Source organism: Oryctolagus cuniculus, chromosome 11 (assembly GCF_964237555.1).
Source record: "Oryctolagus cuniculus chromosome 11, mOryCun1.1, whole genome shotgun sequence".
Taxonomy (NCBI): domain Eukaryota; kingdom Metazoa; phylum Chordata; class Mammalia; order Lagomorpha; family Leporidae; genus Oryctolagus; species Oryctolagus cuniculus.
Genome location: NC_091442.1, coordinates 106088282 through 106111556, shown reverse-complemented (window position 1 = coordinate 106111556; position 23275 = coordinate 106088282). Strand labels below are relative to the sequence as shown.

The 23275-nt window shown below is 40.0% G+C and overlaps 1 protein-coding gene across 10 annotated transcripts in view; it reads left to right on the top strand.

Moving 5' to 3' along the window:
- C11H12orf42 (chromosome 11 C12orf42 homolog) overlaps nucleotides 1-23275 on the top strand; it is a 325319-nt gene that overhangs the window by 221884 nt on the left and 80160 nt on the right. For all 10 annotated transcript variants that reach the window (XR_011380238.1, XR_011380237.1, XR_011380234.1 and 7 more), the window contains one exon: nucleotides 6633-6773. The gene's annotated coding sequence lies outside the window, so the exon portion shown is untranslated. The remainder of the gene's footprint in view (nucleotides 1-6632; nucleotides 6774-23275) is intronic.

Here is a 23275-nt window from a genome sequence, read left to right as displayed (position 1 = left end):
TATGGTGGGGAGCCAAAGAGAAGCCTGCTCAATAATCTCTCTTGCCTGCTATTTCATATCAACTCATTGCAAAGGCAGCTCACTCATAGACTGACTCAAAGGTGTGAAATTTCCACCTAGAGCTAGTGCGAATGCAGAGACCATCCATCCACATCCTGTCCCAGCATCCCTCCTCCACACAGTCCTTTCTAATACTTCCTTCATTTTACTACCATATGGATGGACAGATCCTGGCTTTAGAAGTAATGTAGTGGTTGGCACAATATTATTCTCTTGAACTTTTGCTTTGCTTTTACCCTCTCCCTCTTTGTTCCCTGTCTTAGTGAAGAATAAAAATGTTTATTTTGTTGATTTATTTATTTAAATAGATTTACTTATTTGAAAGGCAGAGTGACAGAGAGAAGGAGAGACAGAGCAAAAGAGTAAGTTCTGTCCACTGATTAGCTTCCCAAATGGCTGCAACAGCCAGGGCTAGGCTGGGACTAAGCCAAGAACACCATCCTTGTCTCCCACACTGGGCCATCTTCTGCTGCCTTCCCAGGAACACTCTCAGGGAGCTGGATCAGAAGCAGAGCAGTTGGGGCTCTAACCAAGACCCCAGTATGGGGTGCCAATGTCACGTGCTACTTAACCTGCTGTGCCACAGCACCTTTTCCCCAAATTCTTTTGTCCCCTTCTCCTACTATGCTCTTTGTAAAGAGGTCATCAGGGGCAACTACACCTTGAGGTGGTGAGTTATGGTCCCCATGGTGAGGAATGTATATAAGTTATTGATTTTGTGGTTTTTTTTTTTTTTTTGAATCCAGCAACCTCCCACCACCTGGTTTGATCTTGTGTGTTCTGTATTTCTTGCATTTTCTTGTGAATCATTATATTTTCTAACCTTAAAGGAAATAAGTGGATATTTTTTTCATTAAGTATAATGCTTGTATATTTTTGAGAAGTACCTTTTTACCATTGAAACTACTATTTGTAGTTTTAAGGTTTAAAAATATATTATCTTGGCATTAAAATTCACTAAGCTTTTTTCCCTATATGTAGCAAGGTAACTATAATTTTTCTCCTTTCATTAACATGGATCAAATGTATTTTTAAAAATGTTTATATAACTCATTTTTCTGGGTTAAAAAACTCCATTTGATCATGATATACCTTTAAATATTCTATTGAATTTAGCTAGCTATTTTTTTTGATTTTTGTATTTATGTTATCAAATGGAATTGAACTATAATTTATCTTGTTATTTATCCTTGCCTAGTTTTTATATAAATTAATGGCATTGTAAAATAAATTAGGCTGCTTTCCTTATTTTTCTGTGTTCTGGAAAAATTTATCTAAGATTAGGATTATTCATTTCTTTTAAGTTATTTGAGAGTAGGATTTTGTCTTAGAGGAGAGGGCAAGATCTTTTTTGTATACAATTTAATTGTCTAATACATTCATATATTTGAAATTTTCTGGTTTTTTTATTGTGTTAATATTGGCTTTTTATGTTTTTCTCCAAAATGAATGCATTTAGTTAGATTTCAAAGCTGTTGGTATATGGTATGGTTGTTCGTTATATTCTTTGTTTATTTTTTGCTTATTTATTTTTTATCCATATAAAGAGAACAGATTTCATGCATTCCACAGATACAACTCCAAGAAAACAACCATAGTGCCCTCCCTCCCATTTTCCCTCCCTCAACCTCCCCTCCATTCCCTTCCCTTCCTCCTCTTCTTCAAATTTTGCAAATACAGAATCTCTATAGTCACAAGCTTAATGCACCACTAACCATAATATTCAACAAGTAAAAAGTATAAAGATCACAATTCCATAGGAGTATGAACAAGGGGTAAAAACAACAATCAAATCACAAGATGTCTGTTTTGTTCTGATACCTTTTTTTTGGTATTCTATATTAACTATATCAGAGGAAACATAATTTTTTTCCTTTTTAGGACTAGCTTATATCACTAAGCATAATGGTTTCCAGTTGCATTCATTTTGTTTCAAAAGAGAGGATTCTATTTTATGGCTGAGTAGTATTCCATAGTGAATGTACACCACATTATCTTTATCTAGTCATCATTGATGGACATATGTGTTGATTCCATCTTAGCCATTGTGAATTGAGCTGGAATAAACATGGGGTACATAACTCATATGCTGATTTTGTTTGAGTAAATTCCCAGGGGTGGGATGGCTGGGTCATATTGTACATCTGTTTTCAGATTTCTGAGGAATCTCCACACTGTCTTCCATAATGGTTGTGTTAGTTTACATTCCCACCAACAGTGTATTAGGGTTCCTTTCCCCACAGATCTCAATAGCATTTGTCATTTCTTGATTTTTTGGTGGTCATCCTTCTAACTGGGCTGAGGGAAACCTCACTGTAGTTTTCATTTGCATTTCCCTGATGACTAATGATCCTGAACATTTTTTTCATGTGTCTCTTGGCCATTTGTATTTCACATGATATTCCTTAATATTTTTTTGACAGGCAGAGTTAGACAGTGAGAGAGAGAGAGAGACAGAGAGAAAGGTCTTCCTTTTCTGTTAGTTCACCCCCCAAGTGGCTGCTATGGCCGGTGCGTTGCGGCCGGCGCACTGCACCCATCTGAACCCAGAAGACAGGTCTTTCCTCCTGGTCTCCCATGCGGGTGCAGGGCCCAAGTACTTGGGCCATCCTCCACTGCCCTCCTGGGCCACAGCAGAGAGCTGGACTGGAAGAGGAGAAACCGGGACAGAATCTGGCGCCCCAACCGGGATGAGAACCTGGGGTGCCGGCGCCACAGACGGAGGATTAGCCTAGTGAGCTGAGGCGCCAGCCCATCCTTAATAATTTTTAAAACATCAGTTATATTTAATGTTTGCTTTTGTTATATTTTTCAACAAAATCACTAACCTTGGGTCTTGGAGATGAATTACTCATGGGAATATAGTTCTTCTTTTTGGGTTATCAGCCTCAGAAGATTGTAGAAGTTGTCAATGAAAATACAAAATTAGCATTTCAGGTCCAAAAATCAGCAGAACTTAGGCAAGCATTTACTATAAATCTTTTAAATACAATACAGATAGGAAAAAAGAAAGACGATTTTCTCTGAAGATCATTTCTTTTCTCATTCAGTTTAAACTGTGCTAAATGTGGGCGGAATCAAGCAGTTCAGATAGCAGGAGGAGAGAGTCCATTCCTGCCCTGTCAATTAGGAGTTGAGAAGCTGAAGGAGACCAGTTTCAAATTGAGCACAAGGGTTTTGGCCAAAGTAAAAGCAGCTGGAAGCTTGTGTTCATCAAATTTGAACAAGCCATACTTCTATGTTTTTCCCCCTACAGGCAGCTAGTGCTAAACCTCAAGAAGGATTTATTTATTCAGCACTTAGGAAAATGCAGTTTAAAAATGCACATGCATGTGCATGCACACACACAAGATAGAAACAAAAGCTTGTTTTTTTAATGCCCAGATGAACCAAGGCATGATAAATCAGGTTCTCAAATCAGCCACGGTGAACAAGGTTAGCAAATGGGAATCATCCGTAGAAGAATTGTATCTCTGTAGGCTGAGATGTGGAGAAATCAAACTGGAGCCTTCTAAGGGCAAAAGGAAAAAAGAAATGGTTAAGCCATCTGTCTGTAGTAAGCGTTACACCCATGTCATGGTACAATCCAGGGCGGTAGGTTTTATTGTTCTCGGTTTAAAGAAGCGCTCAAGGTGAAGCACCTTGTCTGGGAAGAACCCTGAGCTTTGGATGCTGGGTGTCATGTGCATGTGTTGGAGTACGAACATTGCAGTTTACTATTTGAGTCTGAATCCTGCTCTGCCACTTGGCAGCTGTGTAGCCCTGAATACATCACCCACCTCTCTCTGCTCTGCCTCAAATTCATTATCTGTTACATGGGATTAGGGAAAATACCTACCACGTAGGACTTCGTGATGGTTAAATGAATGAGTGCATAGTAAAGCGGGAGTGTGGCCTCTCCTCCTGAAATAGCCCTGAATGAAACTTGTGTGTCTGGAAAGGAGCGAGGCATGGGGGGAGCAGACAGGGTCTACTGCAACTTTCAGGACAGTTTTTTCGTTTGTTTGTTTCACCCTGTAAAGTGCATTGAGTACTTAGTATGTAAAAAGTATCACTTCTTTATTTTCTTATTTTTTGAAAGATTAAATTTATTTATTTGAAATGCAGAGTGACAGAGAGAAAGAAGGAAAGAAAGAGAGTTCGTCCACTCACTGGTTCTTTCCCCAGATGGCTGCGATGCTGGCACTGGGCCAGACCGAAGCCAGGAGCCTGGAACTCAATCCAGGTCTCCCACGAGGGTGGCAGGGGTCGTCCAAGTACTTGGACCGTCTTCTACTGCTTTCCCAGGCTCATCACCAAGAAACTAGATTGGAAGTGGAACAACCTGGACTCGACTTGGAGTTCTGATATGGGATGCCAGCATTACAAGTGGCAGCTCATTCAACAGCACCACAATGCCAGTCCCCTGAAGTATCATTTCTTTCTGCTTTTCCTTCTTGCATTTGGACTTTGTAGATGAAATAGCCAGTGTCTGGAGACCTGCTTCAAGTGGGTCAGTCTGCAGCTGCGGTCATGGTGATGCTGGCTTCCAGTAAGAGAACAGGCCTTCTCCTTTCTTCCCTTCTCTTCGTCCTCTGCTTTTCCTCCTCCTCTTCTCCCCTTCATTCTCTTCTCAAAGTAATTGAATAGACCTATAGCCACAGCTCCTCCTTATTCTCATCTCTTATGTCTTTTGACAACACATTCTATGTATTCATAAACGTGATAGATTTTTCCATTGCAGAATTAGGGATTTAAGGGTCCAGATTCTTCATTTCAAAGATGGGAAAATGGGCCGGGAGAGTTAGAGGTTAGTGCAAGATTGCACAGTTACTGGTAATGGTGTTAAATACTCTCTCCATTATAGCAGAATATATGCAGTGTTTATTTAAAAATAATTATTAGAAATGCTCATTATGCTCACTAAAATTTTATTTATAGTTTTCATCATTTTGTACACTCGAGGCATTATTATTATTTTGTTATTACCTTTCATTTTTAACCTTTGACTCCACGTGGAGACAGAGGGGGACATTCCTTCCTTTATCAAACAAACTGGGCAAAAGGCTCCCAGTGGTCTCTCCAGTTTTCACTGTTGGCTCTAGGCTGGAAATGTGGATTCTAGCTCCCAGGTGATCCTACGCTGTCATAGCAGCAAAGGAAGTATGACTAAGAGCCTAACACTAAATGTCATCAAGTGTTGCAAGGCATGGAGGGAAAATAACCTGTATCCTCAGGGGCTGGTGCTGTGGCATAGTGGGTAAAGCCACCGCCTAAAGCACAGGCATCCCATCCCAGCTGCTCCACTTCTGATCCAGCTCCCTGAAAGCAGTAGAAGATGGCCCAAGTACTTGGGCTCCTGCATCCATGTCGGAGACCTAGAAGAAACTCCTGGCTTTGGATTGGCCCAGCTCCAGCCTTTGCGGCCATTTGGGGAGTGATCCAGCAGATGGAAGATCTCTCTGTCTCTTCCTATCTCACTATAACCCTGCTTTTCAAACGTATCTTTTTAAAAAAAGTTATCTACTTAGTGTCTACTGGGGAACACACAGGTAGCATAAATATAAATGTCTCTTCCTCTTTGTAACTCTGACTTAAATGAATAAATCTTGTAAAAAAATAATATGAAACATTGGAGCTGGCATTGTGGCACAGTGGGTTAGGATGTCTCCTTCGACACTGGGATTCCATATCAGAGCACCTGTTCAAGTCTCAGTTGTACCAGTTTTGATCAGCTCTCTGCTAATGTGCCTGGGAAAGCAACAGAAAAAAGCTTAAGTTCTTGGGCCCCTGAGCCCACATGGGCGACCTGGATGGAGTTCCTGGCTCCTTGCTTCAAACCTCCCAGCCCCAACTGCTGTGCTCTCTCCTCTCTCCCTCTCTCTCTCTCTCTCTCCCTCCCTCCTCTCTCTCCTTCCACCCACCTTCTTCTCTCTCTGTATATCACTCTGCTTTTCAAATAAATACAATGAATATTTTTAAAAATAAAATGAAACATTGATTTATAAATGTATAATAGGATAACAGAAAAGATAACCTATAGATAGGAGGTATTAATGAAACAGATTGATTTCAAAAACAATCACTAGGATTGTTCCTATAGTAATTTTTATTATTTTTATTCTTCTCAGTTCAAGGGGCGAAATACACAATGAGTGAGGCCCTGTCTGATGCAGTTAACTTGGGGCAGGGGGTGTAACCTGAGTGTAGACAGCGCTGCCTCTCAGTGAAGCTACAGCTATGCCTCACCTTTGTTTTACATCATTTGCTGCTTAGGTCATTTATTTGCTTCTGCTGTCCAGCTCTCGCTCAACTCTGGCTTTTTATTTGACCTTAGCAGGTGTAGCATAATATTTTGAGGTCCTATATGAATGTTTTAAAACAGTGTTTCATTTTGCAATTTACAATATGAACAGAGATCCTTGAAACACCACAAAAATAATGGCAACAAAAAGTAAACACCTCTGAAGTTGTAGTCAGAAGTCATTTCCACCTCACTTCTGGTTACTCTCCCCTCTTAATTCCTGGCAGTCCTGCGTTTGTCAAGTGCCGGTCGTCAGCACCAAATGGTAATTTATCATCTTTCTTGGCAGGCTTCCTGCTTCATCCTGCACCTGCCTTCTTGAAAGAAAACAAGACATCAGATACTTATTCAAATAATGGAATAGCTGATCAACTGGGTCTCTGCACAATAGAGAGTTATCCATGATAAAAGAACAACTTTTTCATGCATTGTAAGTGACATATGCATCCTTTCTCTTAAGATTTATGAACCCATGACTATTAGTATTGTTAATATAATCAAACCTTTTACAGCCTCACTCCAACGCTTAAAATTTATTGTCAATTGGCTGCTAGAGGGAAGTCAATCAATTTCATAAATGCTTAAGCACCTGCATTCTCTTTGAATCAGAAGGAAGAATCAATACCAAGTCCTCATTTTTTGCCAAGTATTATGCAACCAGCTCTTACAAGTTCAGGAAGACTTGTAATTCAGACCGTCACATGTAAAGATATCACAAGCTGATCTTACGTGCTGGTGTGTTTTTGAAAGGAGGAGTCTTCCTTTTTTATTGCTAAATCCTAATGAAAAAGCTGTCCAAGAGAAACAGGTTCTGCTAATATTGTTTGGCGTTAAGTCTTGGGTTTGCGGTGTGGTGAGAGTGTGTGTGGTGCATATGTATTTTATAACAAACATTTATTTTTTTATCTGTTAATGAGGTATGGTGCTAGCCGGTGAATGTATAAGGGTGATTGAGACAGAGACTTCACATTCAGTTAGTAACAGAGGACATATATACACATCAATTTAGTTGTTACATAAAGCAGAATTATTTAGTTGCTGGTGCTGAGGAAAGAAAGGAAAATAAGGGAAAAGATAGGGAAAGAAAAAAAAAACACAAAAGTTTAGTAGATGGCTTATAATCAGGCTAGGCTGTACCTCATCTGTTCTTATGTATTTATTTGAGAGGGAGGGAGTAAGAGAAAGAGAAAGTTAACTATCTGCTGGTCTACTCCCCAAAAGTCCCAAGTGGCTGGGTCCAGGCCTGAGTCAGGTTGAAACTGGGAGGTGGAGTTCAACCTAAGTCTTCCATCTAGGCAGCAGGGCACTTGAGCCATCACTGCTGTCACCCATGGTTTGCATTAACAGGAAGTTGTAATCAAGAGCAGATCTTGGATTTGAATACAGACACTGGTATGAGATGCAGATGTCCCAAGTAGTGGCTTAACCAGTGAGCCAAAAGCCTGTGCCTAGAGCCTCTGCTTCAGTGTTTACATTTAGTAAGTGTAATATAAGGTGAATATATGGAGGGGGGTGTGTAAGTAAGTTCAAAGTGATTTAATTCCTTTTTCTTTTTTTTTTAAAAAAAGATTTAATAGTTTATTTGAAAGCCAGAGTTATACACACAGAGAGAAGGAGAGTCAGAGAGAGAGAGAGGTCTTTCATCTGCTGAATCACTCTCCAACTGGCTGCAATGGCTGGAGCTGCGCCAATCAGAGGCCAGGAGCCAGGAGTTTCCCCCAGGTCTCCCACATGGATGCAGGGGCCCAAGGACTTGGGCCATCCTCCACTGCTTTCCCAGGCCATAGCAGAGAACTGGATAGGAAGTGGAGTAGCTTGGACTTGAACCACCCAAATGGGATGCCGGCACTGCCGGCAGTGCCCCACCTGCTACACCACAGAGCTGCCCCCAATTCCTTTTTTCCTATTGTATAGTTTTTCTTCCTTGGACATCTGAAAAGCACAGCAGGTTAAGCCATTGCTTGGGATGCACACATGCCATATTGGAGTGTTTGTTTGAGTTCTTGCTGTTCCTCGTCCAATCCTGCTCCTTGCTACTGTGCCTGGGAAGCAGCAAGTAATGGCTCAAGTGTCTGGATCCCTACCACACATGTGGGAGACCTGGATGGAGCTTCTAGCTCCTGACTTCAGCCTGGCCCTGACTGTTGCAGGCTTTTGGGTAGGGAACCAACAGGTGAATGGAAACTCTCTATCTCTCTCTCTCTCTCTCTCTCTCTCTCTCCCTCTCTCCCCTTCTTTCCCCCTCACTCTGTCACTCTTTCAAATAAGTAAATTTTTTAAAAAGAAAGTGTTTTGAAGTATAGAAAAGCAGAATCTAATACATTGAATCTAATAGATAAAATTTGTTCATCACAAAGAATTAACTAAAGTCCACCTTTTACTTTCTGTTAAGATTTTATTTAAATGAGAAAGATGAAATATGTAGAAAAACTTAACATCACCTTTGCTCCTTTTCCCATCCTGTCCACCCCACCTCCTCCCCCTCTAGCACTAACTCATCCCTCAAGCTAGGTGCTTATCCTTCCCGTTCCCGCACCTGTAGGTTGATCCTATAGCTTACTCCTTGTCTTTGTCACCTGTAAAATAATAGCATGAACACTAACCATCCTTCCTAACTCCTCGGGCTGTTTTGAGCACCAAAGAAAATACTGGTATGAAATGTGCTTTCTAAGTTATGAACTAGTGTTGAAATTGTGTTTATTATTTCATTAATAATTTTAATTATAAACAGTTGTGCTACTGCTTGTGTGCATATGAGTTGCATCAACTCACATAAACACAACATAATTTACAGAAATTATCATATGCATATTTCATAAATGTATGATGTATGTATACTTTCAGTCCTATGTATCCAGTTTCCATATCTGTGAATTCTATCAACTGCAGATTAAGAATATTTTAGAAAAAAAATTGTCTGTATTAAACATGTACAGACTTTTTTCCTAGCTGGTATTCCCTAAATAATTCAACTACATTTATACAGCTTTTCTATTATATTAGGCATTGTAAATAATCTAGAGATGATTTAACATGGATGTGCAAATACTATGCCATTTTATGTAAAGAACTTGGCTCTCCGTGCATTTTGCTATCTTTGAGGGGTCTTGGAACTGGTTCTTCCTGGATACCTAGAGAGAACTATGTGTGCTGACATACACCCACGTGCAGAGAAACTTCAAGGGACACAGAATTGAAAGATAAGTCTATTTGGTGTATAAATATAGAATCTTATTCATTTGATGATAAAAGATGGAATGTGCTGTCTGGACAGTCATTGACACCTGCTGCTGAGGTCATATAGGCAGAGACCCCATATGTAGTATGTATATCATGATATGAATTTTCCACAAACCTTTTGAAGATTCCTAGTGTGTGTATGAGTGTGTTTTCACATGTAATAAAAACACACTGATATTTTAATTTTATTGGTGCAAAATATTTTTTTGAAATCCATGGATAGTGTTTATTTTCTGCATATGCATTTCCATGAACCCTTTGAAGACCCCTTATGTGAATTTGTGTGTGTGCGTCTGTGTGTGTCAGCCTTTTTTCCTGAATATTGGGTTTCACTATTCACCACTGTTAATAAGTATTTCTAGAATGGTACCTGGCCTGCACTGGGCACACCATGTGTGTTGATGCACAAGTTTTCGTGTTAGATTCTGCAGCTTGAAGCTGGTGTCTGCTTTCATTGATGCAGATTCCTCAGTACCTGGCACCATTGGTTAGCAACAATCATTTGTTGAATGGGTGAGAGCCAAAGAAAGCTTCCTGGGATGGATGACCTTTATCTGAGCCTGGAAGGCTATGTGGGATTTCCAGATGGGTGAAGGGTGAACCAGCCCTGTGGGTAGAGAAATAGCATGAGCAAAAGCACACCACTCCCAAAACAGGCTCCCACAGCTTCTACTCTGCGTCTTTCTGTGTATGGAAGGCGTTGTTAATTAGCATATCTCTTTCTAATAGTTAAGGTTCTTTTTTGTCAAGTTGTAAGGAAAAGTGGCTGCCAGGGCTAGCGTAATTGTTGTCTGACCTTTCTCGGAACTTTCCCCAGCTATCCTAGCAGGTTATTTTCCCACTTCTTACACCTGATGTGTTGTTTGATAGTGTGACGCCTGGTGACAGGAATTTTCTAGCTCTCCACCTGCTCATAAAATATGTTATTTCTTTAATCTAAAAATACTCTACTTATTCAAAAGATGTAGAACAGAAAGGAACCAAATTAAAAAGTTTAAATAGTCAAATTAAGCAAGAAAGATGCAAGGTTAGCTTGGGCTCCATCTGCCTACGTTTAGTTTTTGTACACTCTTAGAGCTAGAATGAAAATAGAAGAAATGGCTCCCTCTCTCAAGGCATGCCTGCCTAAGTTGATATGCTTTTTTGCTTGCCTTTTTGTTAGTTCTTTCAATTTATTAGGCATTTAAAAATCACAAGAGAATCGAAAATAACTACTTTACCTATGGAGGAAAATAATCACAGAGGTGTGCAATCAGATTAGATAATGAAATAAAAAGTCTCCAATCCTGATGTCTCAGCTAAGAGAGGGCATCTACATTGTCTAAATGATAGCCATCAGCTGGATGTCCCAGGACGAGACTGTCTGCTTTGTAATTTAAAGATACAAACATGAATACAACCAATCCAAAATACTTTGTTTTATATTATATTTTTATTTTTATGTTGGATAACTAGTTTTCAGAATTCTGGTATCATTTCCAAATAAAAATATGTTTTTTCTATTTAATTATAATTTAATTATTAAAGAGACCTCTTCAATTATACACTTGTGTAATATTTTAGGAGCTTTTGCAGAAATTAATAAAAGGAAGACAGTGCCTATCCTCAAAAAGTTTAAGTGCTGCCTCTGAGGACACTGGCAAACTTTTCTGGGCAAAGATCATAGAAGTGGTAGGTTATACTATGGGAAGGATCGTCCCACCAAATGCCAGTGAAAAGGGTATCTGTTTAAGATGCACGTCCAAGGTGGCCTTGACCACAGCCCCAGGGGGAAATATTCAGGCAGAATTGCTGGAGGAGGATGTGCCATATGTAAGCCCCAAACCAAAGCAAAAAGCCTACGAAATTTCCGAAGCAATGAAGAGCAATGTACGTGGATTCTTATTCCTGCCTTCTTTTCCCTTTGATATTTCCCAGATCCTTCATCTCATACAGGTCTCAGTTTCTACACACCCTTGGAATGAGCCCTACTAATGTCATTAATTAGATTCAGCATTTTGACTTTGTCATCTGTGAAATGACATCCTCAGAACTAATCCCCTTTCCTAGTCCATAAGACTTTTTTGAGCATCAAATAAGATACTAGATATGACAGCACTTCATTAATTTTAAATTGCTAATGAAGTATATCCAATTCTGATTCCATCAAAATAGAACAAACATATACAAATCAGTTATACCCGGGTCCATAGGGCTCTTTCTTTGATTGATCAGAAGTTGTCCTGCTTGGATGGTGGCTCATTTACTTTCTTTACTTTCTGGAACACAGCAATCAAATAGGCATCCTGCTCTGAATTTGACTGCTTCTTCGGGTAACCAGTTCAAAAGTGTCCATGGAGAACATTGATTTCATTCTACCATGGACACCAATGACAGAATTCAAGGAGTAGCCGGCGCCGCAGCTCACTAGGCTAATCCTCCACCTAGCGGCGCCAGCACACTGGGTTCTAGTCCCGGTTGGGGTGCCGGATTCTGTCCCGGTTGCCCCTCTTCCAGGCCAGCTCTCTGCTGTGGCCAGGGAGTGCAGTGGAGGATGGCCCAAGTCCTTGGGCCCTGCACCCCATGGGAGACCAGGATAAGCACCTGGCTCCTGCCATCGGATCCGTGCGGTGTGCCGGCTGCAGTGTGCCGGCCGTGGCGGCCATTGGAGGGTGAACCAACGGCAAAGGAAGACCTTTCTCTCTGTCTCTCTCTCTCACTGTCCACTCTGCCTGTCAAAAAAAAAAAAAAAAAAAAAAAGAATTCAAGGAGCAGTGCTGTTGCTTACCTATGACCTGAAGCCAGGTGACTCTTGTTAAGTGGTAATTTGCCTTGAAATCCATTTTAGATGTGTCATCACTACCTTAGGTTTGCTAGTAATGCAAGGCATTGAACTAAGATAATCTCAGTGTAGGGTGTGTTTGGATGGCATGAAGTTCAACAGGAACTGGGCTTACTAGGGAGGAGGATGCTTTCCAAGTCACAGTGAAAACAGGAAATGTAAGCAAAACAACTTCTCTCTAATAAGCAACACGCTTGACAACAATTAAGTTTCAGTTAAGGAAAGATATTGAACAGAATGGTCAACAAGAGATTGACCATGTGTGATATTTACTTCTACCGATCAGCCTTCTCCGGGCTGCAGTGGAAGACGCTGGAACCACAAAGGAGTGTGAGGTTGAGTTAGTACCTATGTACACATATAGGAATCAGAGTTTATATGTGATGACTTGGGGTCATAGTTAGGAATGCAGGGTCTGATGGGCTTAGCCTTACTGTCTCAAATGCAAGCCAGGATGGGAAGGCCAAGCGTATGGAAGGGAGGCAAGGAGCCCCTTGTCAGGAACAGGTAGAGCTCTGCCTCACCTGCAAGCAGGCCACTGGGGCACTATCTCCTGATAGCATTAAGGGATCTGTACATGCCTCTTGCTGCCAGCCAGGCCAAATAGGAAAGATAACACAATGGCAGGCCAGTGCTAAAGAGAAAATTAGAACATGTAAAACAGGGAGATTTAATGGCTTCAGTTCAATCAATCTTTTTTTTTTCTTGTGGGAGGTTGTTTAGCTTGACCACTTCAAAGGCCTGCACCGAAAAAGTCTTCTTTTTCAGATCATGTTCCTTTTTGCTCCCCTTCTTATAAATGCACGCATGTTTGTTTTAAAAAATCAGGTATGCAGAGAAAACAAAACGAGAAAATTAAAATCATTGGTAATTGTAGTTCTCAGAAATAAGCCATGATGATTTCAATTTGTTTTCCTCCAGCTAGAAGGCCCTAGTGCACACTTCCTGGTTTCATTTTGCAGAACTGGAATTAGACTATATGCAGGTACCTTTAAAATTGAACATGACTCTAAGCCCATTTGGCCATTTGAGTGCACATCCTTTGGAGCTGTGTACTGTCCCACCATATAGGAAGACCATAATCAGGGATTGAGTACTTGGATTTAAAAGGCTGCCAGAGGGGCTGGCATTGTGGCACAGTGGGTAAAGCTACCACCTGGGATGCCAGCATTCCATATGGGTGCAGGTCCGCGTTACGGTTGCTTCACTTCTAATCCAGCTCTCTGCTAATGGCCTGGAACAAACAGTGGAAGATGGCCCCAGTGTTGGGCCCTGACCATCTATGTGGGAGACCCAGATGAAGCTCATGGTTCCTGGCTTCTGCTTGGCTCAGTCCCAGTCCTTGCAGCCATCTGGGGAGTGAACCAGCGGATGGAAAATCTCTCTCTCTCTCTGACTTTCAAATACATAAATAAATAAATCTTTAAAACAAAAAGTCTGTGATCGTCTTATCTAAAAATTTTAGTGTGTGTCTCTGACATGATAAATCCCCAAAAGTAAAGTTACTGAATCACAGGGTACACATAATCTTAAATTTCTTGACTGTTACTATATTTTTCATACAGTTATTTCTCCTTTAATAAAGTGCACTTATTATACTCAGAGACCAGTAACTATTTCACAGTATGATAAATGGCATACTCTTACCATACATTTCTATCTATAATCATACTTAGATCTTAAAAAGTGACTCATCCCTGGAAAAGCCCTGGCAGCAAAGTCAAGAGTTCAGAGAGGCCGGTGCCACGGCTCACTAGGCTAATCCTCCGCCTTGCGGCGCTGGCACACTGGGTTCTAGTTCCGGTCAGGGCGCCGGATTCTGTCCCAGTTGCCCCTCTTCCAGGCCAGCTCTCTGCTATGGCCCGGGAGTGCAGTGGAGGATGGCCCAAGTGCTTGCGCCCTGCACTCCATGGGAGACCAGGATAAGTACCTGGTTCCTGCCTTCGGATCAGTGTGATGCGCCAGCTGCAGTGTGCAGCCTGCAGCAGCCATTGGAGAGTGAACCAACGGCAAAGGAAGACCTTTCTCTCTGTCTCTCTCTCTCACTGTCCACTCTGCCTGTAAAAAAAAAAAAAAAGTGTTCAGAGAGTGAACTCTTATTTTGCTGCCAACCAGTTATTTTATATTCAGTCTGAAACTTACTTTTGCAAACTCATTTTTGCGAATGCTTCCAAATTTTTTTCATCTCTGAAATATGTATGTTGAGGTAGAAACCCCCAAGTCTCATTCTAGCTGTGATCTTATTCTTTGTAATTTTGTGAAAAAAAATTATACTTTCTACTTGTTGAATCATTTATTTCGTGGAAGATTAAGCCTGTGACTATGATGTAAGTTGAAAGTATGTTACTGTAAAAATTAGAAGAAAAAAAAAGAAAGGAAGGAAGGAGAAGGGAGGGAGGATAGGAAGTATCATGGCCTAAAATAGTATATATGAAATATATGAAATATCTTTAAATAAATAATGTTTTAAAAAAGAAATATAATATTGCTATGTTCCTGGACACAGTAGACACTCAATAAATATTTATTAAGTGATGGTAAAAATGTTTATTAACTGGTTTAAAAAACAAAAGTTACTAAATGTGGTATACAAAGGAATTTAGTCTAGTAGTTAAGGTGCCAGTGCGAATGCCTGTGTCCCATATCAGATTACCTGGGTTTGATTACTGGCTCCTGCTCCTGATTCCCATGTGGTGGCAGGGGCCCTGGTACTTGGGCCATCCTCTGTTGCTTTCTCAGGTGCACTGGCAGGGAGCTGGATGAGACATGGAGCAACCAGGATAGGAACCTGTGCCCACATGGGATGATGGCATTGCGGGTAGCAGCCTATCCCACTGCACCACAACACTGACCCCAGAAAACAAATATAAACAGAAACAGTCCTTTCCCTTTACAACTTCTGCATGAGGAGCCACGTGTCAATTTTGGTAGCGGCAACTTATGAATAAACAGGAATTTTAACAGTTGCTTTTGAGGTGTTTATGATCTTGAAAATAAATACTGAGTTTATGGACCCAGATGAAAGAGCACTAATAAAATGACATGAAAAGGTTAAAAGTTTGTAATTCAATTAAGAAATTTTATAAGAAATTGTTAAATTTCTCCTAAATACAAAATGTCACAATGAAGAAATGATATTGTGATTTTAAGAAAGCAGTCCTCATTGTTTTAACCTGATATGTATTTTCGTAGTATGCCTAATTGCCAATTTCATATTTTGCCAAAGCTCTAAAGATCTGTTTTTCCACGTTCAGTGAGGGCCATGTGGTATTCAGCAGATTAATCTGGGTATTTTGGTGCAGAGGAGAGCTCTTCTGGGTTTTTTTTATTACTATTAATTTTTAATTCGCTAGGTCACCTTGGACTCTCTGCCACTGGTTAGTATCTTCTAATCTTCCCAAGAAACACTGAGTACAAAACCATTACTTAAGACCTTTAGCCTTAATGCCCATGACTTCGAAGCTTCACTTGGAAGCCAAAAGAGCAGAACTAATACACAAAGCTTGGTGTATCTGGTTGCCTGGGCAAGTCGACTTGCCTTGCATATGTGAAGATATTAAATTCCTTCCCAGTTAATTAAAAGAGCTTCTCCATGTGTCAACAACGTAAGACCTAGTCCATAAACAGGGCATGAGGAATTTACTCTTGTTTCAGGAAATAGCATTCTCTCCAAGTTTCACACACTTTTAAAATTTGCCTTTAAAAGCCTTTATTACTCACTTGTGTGTTTCTTGTCAGGAGTCTAAAATTTTTATGAAAAATCAAAGTGTTTAGTTCCATAAAGATATTTTGGGGAGAGATTAACCAGTTGTTTAATTAATTCTGATTGTACAATTTTTTCTTTTTATTTTAAGGCTGAAAATGTTTCAGTTCAATTTCAGAATGAGTAATGACAATATTTTATAGAAAGACAATCTGGAGTGGTTGCTAAGAGCCTTGTGTTTTCTAAATGTTATTGTCATTTTATTTAAGAGGCAGAAAGAGAGAGAGAGAGAGAGAGAGAGAGAGAGAGAGAGATCTTTAATCTTTCGGTTTACTCCCCAAATGCCTGCAACAGCCAGGGCTGGGCCAGATTGAAACCAGGAATCAGGAACACAATTAAAGTCTTCCACAGGGTGACATCAACGAGTCTTAGACTGTTGCCTCCCAGGCTACACATTAAGTAGAAACTGGATTGGAAGCAGAGGAACCAGGCTTCAAAACAGGCACTATAATATGGGGTTGGATGGTGGATGTTGGAAGCAGCACCAAAAATTTGCCCTGAGCCCTGTTTGAAAGATAAAGAAGGGCCTGGCGCTGTGGCATAGTGGGTAAAGCTGCCGCCTGCAGTGCTGGCATCCCATATGGGCACCGGTTCTAGCCCCGGCTACTCCACTTCCAATCCAGTTCTCTGCTATGGCTTGGGAAAGCAGTAGAAGATGGCCCAAGTCCTTGGGCTCCTGTACTCACATGGGAGACCCAGAAGAAGCTCTTGGCTCCTGGCTTTGGATTGATTCAGCTCTGGCCTTTGCTGCCAACTGGGGAGTGAACCAGCAGATGGAAGACCACCCCCCCCCGCCCCGCCTCTCCTCTCTCTGTGTAACTATGACCTTCAAATAAATAAATAAATTTTTAAAAGAAAAAAAGAAAGACACAGATGTAACTTCTAGTGGCATTACTTATTACCTACTTGGCCTTTATTTTGGAAAGTAATTTAACTTCTCTAAATCTCAAAGTGCCACTCTTAAAATAAGGATAACTGCATCTGCTTATGATATTATTTTTGGGATTAACTCCTGGAATTTATGTAAAGTGTTTGTAAGGATCATGATAAAGAAGTCAAGAGCTATGATTATTATTTACTTTTGGTCTAGAGGTGGAGGGACATGAATATTTGAAATACTTTTATGAATATTACTGCTTTTTATCCTGAAATGAGAGAACAGGGTAGAGTCACTCACAATGAGCCATTGATAATAATAAGTTGTATAGTCTCTTGAACAATCATTATGACATCTTTTCTTGCACTATTTTGCTGGCTTGGATCACTGGGGCAATATTGGGCTGAAGTGGTGATGAGGTGTCTTTGACTTGTTCATGGATCTAAGTTGATTGCTTCATGATAAAATACATATTTGCACCAGACCTTGATACATGGCATACTTCTCACCCAGAATATGTTTGTGTCGCTCCCCCTCTTCGTGGAGGAATGACACTGAATCCTGCCTAGGCTTCATATCCGAGTCACGGCACCATTATGTCGCTCCCCCTCTTCGTGGAGGAACGACACAGGACCCTGCGCTGTTCTTTCGTCTGCTCGGCCCTCCCCGGGTTTGCTGCTGGTTCTTCCCGGGTTGGCTACTGTCCCTTCCACCTCCGTGGAAGGGCGGTTCCCCCTGCCACCTTCCCCACTTCCGCGGGGGAGCAGCACACCGCCGGCCGGCTCTCTCGGGGGCTGTACAGGTGTTCCTTCAGATAGATGTTCCCCTTAGATGTTCCTGGTGCATGTTGTCTCTCTCCTCCTTTATAGTCCTCTTCCACCAATCCCAACTCTGCTACCCACACGCCGAGTACGCTGCCCTCCTCCAATCAGGAGCAGGTCCTGCTGTTTATTGGTTGAACTGGAGGCAGCTGTGTAGAAGCTGTTTCTCCCTTCTCAGCGCCATATTGTGGGAGAGCAGATGCATAGAATAAGTCTTAATTCCAGTAACTTAGTCTAGTCCGAGTTGCTCCCAGTTGCTCCCCACAGTTTGAAAAAGCAGTTTACAATATCTACATTGTCAGGGCATTCATCTATTAAATACTATACTCTGTCTCTCGAGGTCTTATTTAGTCATAGTTCTCTCTTTATGTTGATTGTTCAAAACGTTACCTAGTAAAGCACTTAGGAAGGAATTGTTGCGGTAACATGCCTTGAGTTCCCGTATGTTGTTAAAATGTATCTGTGTCTTATATTCTCTAAAGTCAGTTTTAATGAATGTGAATACCTTGATTCATATTTTATTCTCTTAAATATCTTGATGACGCTACTTTGTTTTCTTAAGAATAAAATGTTGCTATTGGAAGTCTGGTAGAAATCTGTTTTCTTTATAAGTCACATAACCTTTGTTCTAGCTGCCCAAAGGTTCTTTTTTCTTGAACTAGAAGAAAACTAGAAATTTTCTTGATATTGGTAATACTTGGTCAGTAGTCTCTGAAATGCACTCTTTAAATATGTAGTTGTAAATCTTTCTTTTTTAATTTCAGAAATGTTTCCTTTGATTTTAATTTGTATTTTATTTGTTCCCTTGTTTTGGTTTTCTTCTGCAGTATGTTGGATCTTATTTGTCTGTCTTTGTATTTGTCACTTCCTCTTTTTATACCTTTGCTATCTATTTTTCATGATTCATTGGTTATGTGTTTTTCCACAATGCATTCCTCTAGCTTATTCTTCATTTCTACAAGGATGTTTCCTTTCTTTACTAATTCTTTCCTGAGTTCCATCATCTCAGTTCTCAACTTCAAAAATTCTGAGTTATGTTTCTTTTTGTTACTATCATATAATTTTTAAAAATCTTCTCAGTAATTTTGAAATAGTAAGCTGCATTTTGGTTTGCATACATTTTTGGCATGCTGTCTCCATCTCTTGAAATGCTGCCGTTCTCATTGTCTCATTTGTTGTTATAACCTTGTATGTGATTTTACCTTGATGGTTCTCTACAGCACATTTTGTGAAGATAGTCTCTCTGAACTTTTAGAATGAGGTAGGATTCAGGAAAGCTTTTCCAGTGTTTCTAGAACCCACTCTTTGGTTCTTTTTGTGTAATACTCAAAACTATGGCTATTTGCTGCCTAGAATTTCTTGGACATCTTTTTCACACCACTTTGATCTGGGTGTTCTCTTTTCTTGTATCTGTTTTCCCTAACTTGCTTCATTCAGGTTCCAGTTCTGGTAGTTTCTCCACAATGTTTTCCTATATCAGAAGGGAGCTCATTTCAGTTTTGAGAACTCCCAAGGGAGAAGCTGCTTCAAATTGTTTAATCGTTATTTCACGCTCCTTGAACTCACCTGGTCTAAGGAGGGAAAATCCCACTTAGTTTCATATAGTGTTCTCACATTTGCACACGGTGCTTCTCAGAAAATAACTAGTGGCTGTGAGCAGGTTCTGGTCACCTTTTGTTGTGGCACCATTTGCTTTCCTCTGTTTTCTCCTGCACATATGCCAGTACCATGTGAATCCTGTGGTTGTAGGTACGTGGTCCCCATTTCCTTGCAATAGAGGATATCTTGTTGCCTAACTTTTCTGTAAATATAGTTGATTTACTATTTACCACTTATTTGTTCCACCTATTCTTATGTGGGACTTCAAAAAATTTTGAAAACTGTACTGTTACTACCACTGCTATCTTCCCAGAATCTTTAAATTGGGCATCAAAGTCAGAAACCACAAGTACTACAATAAATTTAGCTACATAATTTTTATAATAGATATCCAGGAAACATAGTTAAGCAAAATATTTTGAAACAAAGGGATTTAAAAGGATATACTGTGTGACTATATGTCAAAATATGACTTAATTTCAGATTAAATAGTCTCTAGGAAAAAAACATTAGGAAAAAGAAAAAGGGCATCACACAAAGAAAACAACTGATAGAGTATATATTCATGGACCTGTATTTTCCTAAGGAAATAGCTAGCAAATATGTAAAGAACAAAAAATGGACAATTTCAAGGAAAATTTAACAAATCCATTAATTAAATGGGAGATTTTTAACATATCCCTCTCCTTTTGCACATGAAAACACACAATTTGCCTGTTCATGAGAAATTGGTTTCAGGACTCCCTACAAATTGAAAATTCTGTGGATGCTCAAATCTCTCATACACAATAGCATGGTGTTTGTATCAGACCTACTCACATCCTTTTGAATTCTTTGAATCATCTCTAGATTACTCATAATACCTAACACAGTGTAAATTCTGTGTAAATAGTTGTTATACTTTATTGTTTGGAGAAAAATGACAAGAAAAACAAGTCTGCACATCTTCAGTACAGACGCAATTTCCTGGCTTAAATATTTATTTGAAAGGCAGAGTTAGACATGCACACACACACGCACACATACACACACACAGATCTTCCATCTTCTGGTTCAGTCTCCAAATAGCTGCAGTGGTCAGTCAGGAGTGGGCCAGGCTGAAGTCAGAGCCAGGAGCTTAATCCAGTCTTCCACATGTGTAACAGGCACCCAAGCACTTGAGCCATCTTCTGCTGCTTTGCTAGTTTTTTGCCAGCATTGCAGTCAGAGGCTTAACCTCCTGTGCCATTAACACAAGCTCCAAGTGCAATTGCATTTTCCAATTTTTTAAAATCCATGATTGGTTGAATCTGTGAATGCAGATTCTCTCTCTCTCTCTCTCTCTCTCTTCTCTAATTGACAAAAATTACTTGAGAGAACAGAAAGCTCTACAACCCAGTGATCAAAGTTGATGTAATGAATATACAGATAAACTCTTATATAATCCACATAATAGCATATATATTTTTGAAGGATAAATATATATTTATAAAATTTGAATCTATGGAAGGCCAAAAATGAGAACTCAATAAACACCAAAGCTGATAACTCACAGACCCTATCCCTGATCACAAACTAAAACAACTAGACAAAAAGATTATTCCTTTTCACACATCCACATGCTGGAAAATTATAGAGCAAAGATGTAATGCAATGAAACTTTAAAATATCAGAGCTTGCCAAGGAAAACTCTAGAAACAAAACTTGGGGGGGACACAGCTAAACCTGTAGTCTTGAATGCATATATCTAAAATGAAGTTGGAAAACAAACGAGTTACATGTTCAACTGAAGAAGCTAATAAAAGAACCACAGAAAGAACTCAAGGAGAAAGAAGACAGTGGCATTTTGAAGGTAATGCAGATTAATAAATAAAAAAGGAAGTAATTTCTAAAAAGGGATAAAAGATAGTTCTTTAAGAAGATTTATCAAGTGGAGAAAGCACTGCCAAGACTGTCATTCTTGTTGGCTTCCCCACCCTGGTGTACTTTTTAGCTATTCCCCCTCCTTCTGAATCTAGTTTACAACCATGTAGAAAAATTCACGGCACTTCTTACAGGTCCTTTGATGTTTTACCTCTCTCAAGGCAGCATTTCTTTTGCACAATGATCTCTCTCTCTTTTTTTTTTTTTTTTTACTATTTAATTCTAAGTTTTTGTTAGTTTTTAACAGATTCTATGTGATTTTTAGATACAATTCCAGTAACATAATATTTCCTTCCTGCCTCCCTCCCCTCTGTCTTACCCACCCTCTTTTCCTCTCCCTTTCTTTCTGTGCACAAAGATTTCTTTACGTCTTCTGCTATCAGGAAAGCAATGGTACATATGTGGCATGAAAACATGTGTAATACAGGAAGATTTTTAATGCTAAATTGCAACCAAACACATTACAGGAAACTCCAGGATCTCATAAGTAATCAACTATTTGCTGAAGAATTCTCTGTTCTACAGGGCTTTCAGAATTTAATTATTTTTTCCTATCACAACTTAATTGTTCTAACTTTCAAGTTCTCTAATGTACTTGAGTTAGAATTCAGTTTTTACAACTTTTGGGGAAGGTAATTTGGCCATAAAATAAATTCTTGTGTTACCTGTACACCCAGGAGTAAAGAAAATACTGGAATCTCATGCTCACAGCTTTTCTTCCGGTCATTGGCACTTGCACGATGCTGAAAGTGAGTGCCCTCTTTCAGTATTAAGCTCCATGCCCCTCACTGTCTTAACTTTAGCTTTGGTCCTTGATGTATCTTGCTCTCTTCCAGAGCTATGCAGGGAAATGGGGGAGTAATTTTGTTTCCTGAGGACAATCTCCAAAGTGGTACCTTTTTACCCTTTTTCATGGCTATAAATCACCCTGAAGAGGGCTATGTCTGTGCTGTGGAGACGTGAAAGGCTCACGTGGAAGCAGGGTCAGCCTGCGGCATGCCATGAGACAGCAGTGTCAGGCCACACATTTGCTCATACATACACAGCTCTAAGTGGTTTACACATCTTGATCGATTTAATGCTCACAATATTACAGGGGTGGGGATTACTAATGCCCCATTTTACAGATTAAATAATAACGAGCACAGTGAATTTATTAACTCATTTAGAGTCACAAGGCTGGTAGCAGTAATGACAAGGTTGGCAGACAGGCTATCTGTGCTGTCAACTGCACTGAGCGAAAGTAGAATCGTTCAATGGCCCACGAGCTGAAAATGCAGGTCACACATGCAAACCAGCCACCTGAAAGCTGGAACCTGGCTACTCTGCAACTCCTAACTAGAAATATGAAGTCCGACTTACAGCTCAGTGTGAAGACTCAAGTGGAACTCATTCTAGTGTTTCTTGGTGTCTATCCCCTTCACTTCCCCGGGGGGAGAATTGTGTGCACTTCAAAGACTTCATGGAAAAATGAAATAAAAAGATACATTTGATGCCATGAAAGCTGAAATCCATGCATAGGTTTTTCATAATATATGTTTTCCATGAACAGTTTTGGAAGACCCCTTGTAAGCATGGATTTCAATTTCTTTACATCAAAATAAAGCTTACCTTTAAAAATTTCAATTTTCCATGATCTGCTCCGCATTTCTTTTTCAGTGTCTGCCTGTTCTGTTAAATCATCTGGGAGACATTATTCCAGCTTCTCAGATGAGGATGCACCTGGCCATTTTGTGTCTCACCAGAGGCTATTACTGAGCTGGTACTGAATCAGTTTTAAACAAGATTGCAGATGAATGAATGAACACTGATTGGAAAGGAATGTGTTAAACATGGTGTTATGGGAACTTTGAAGCTCATAAAAATTAACAAGACTAATCTGTCTCTTTCAAGAGATCATTTTCTAGTG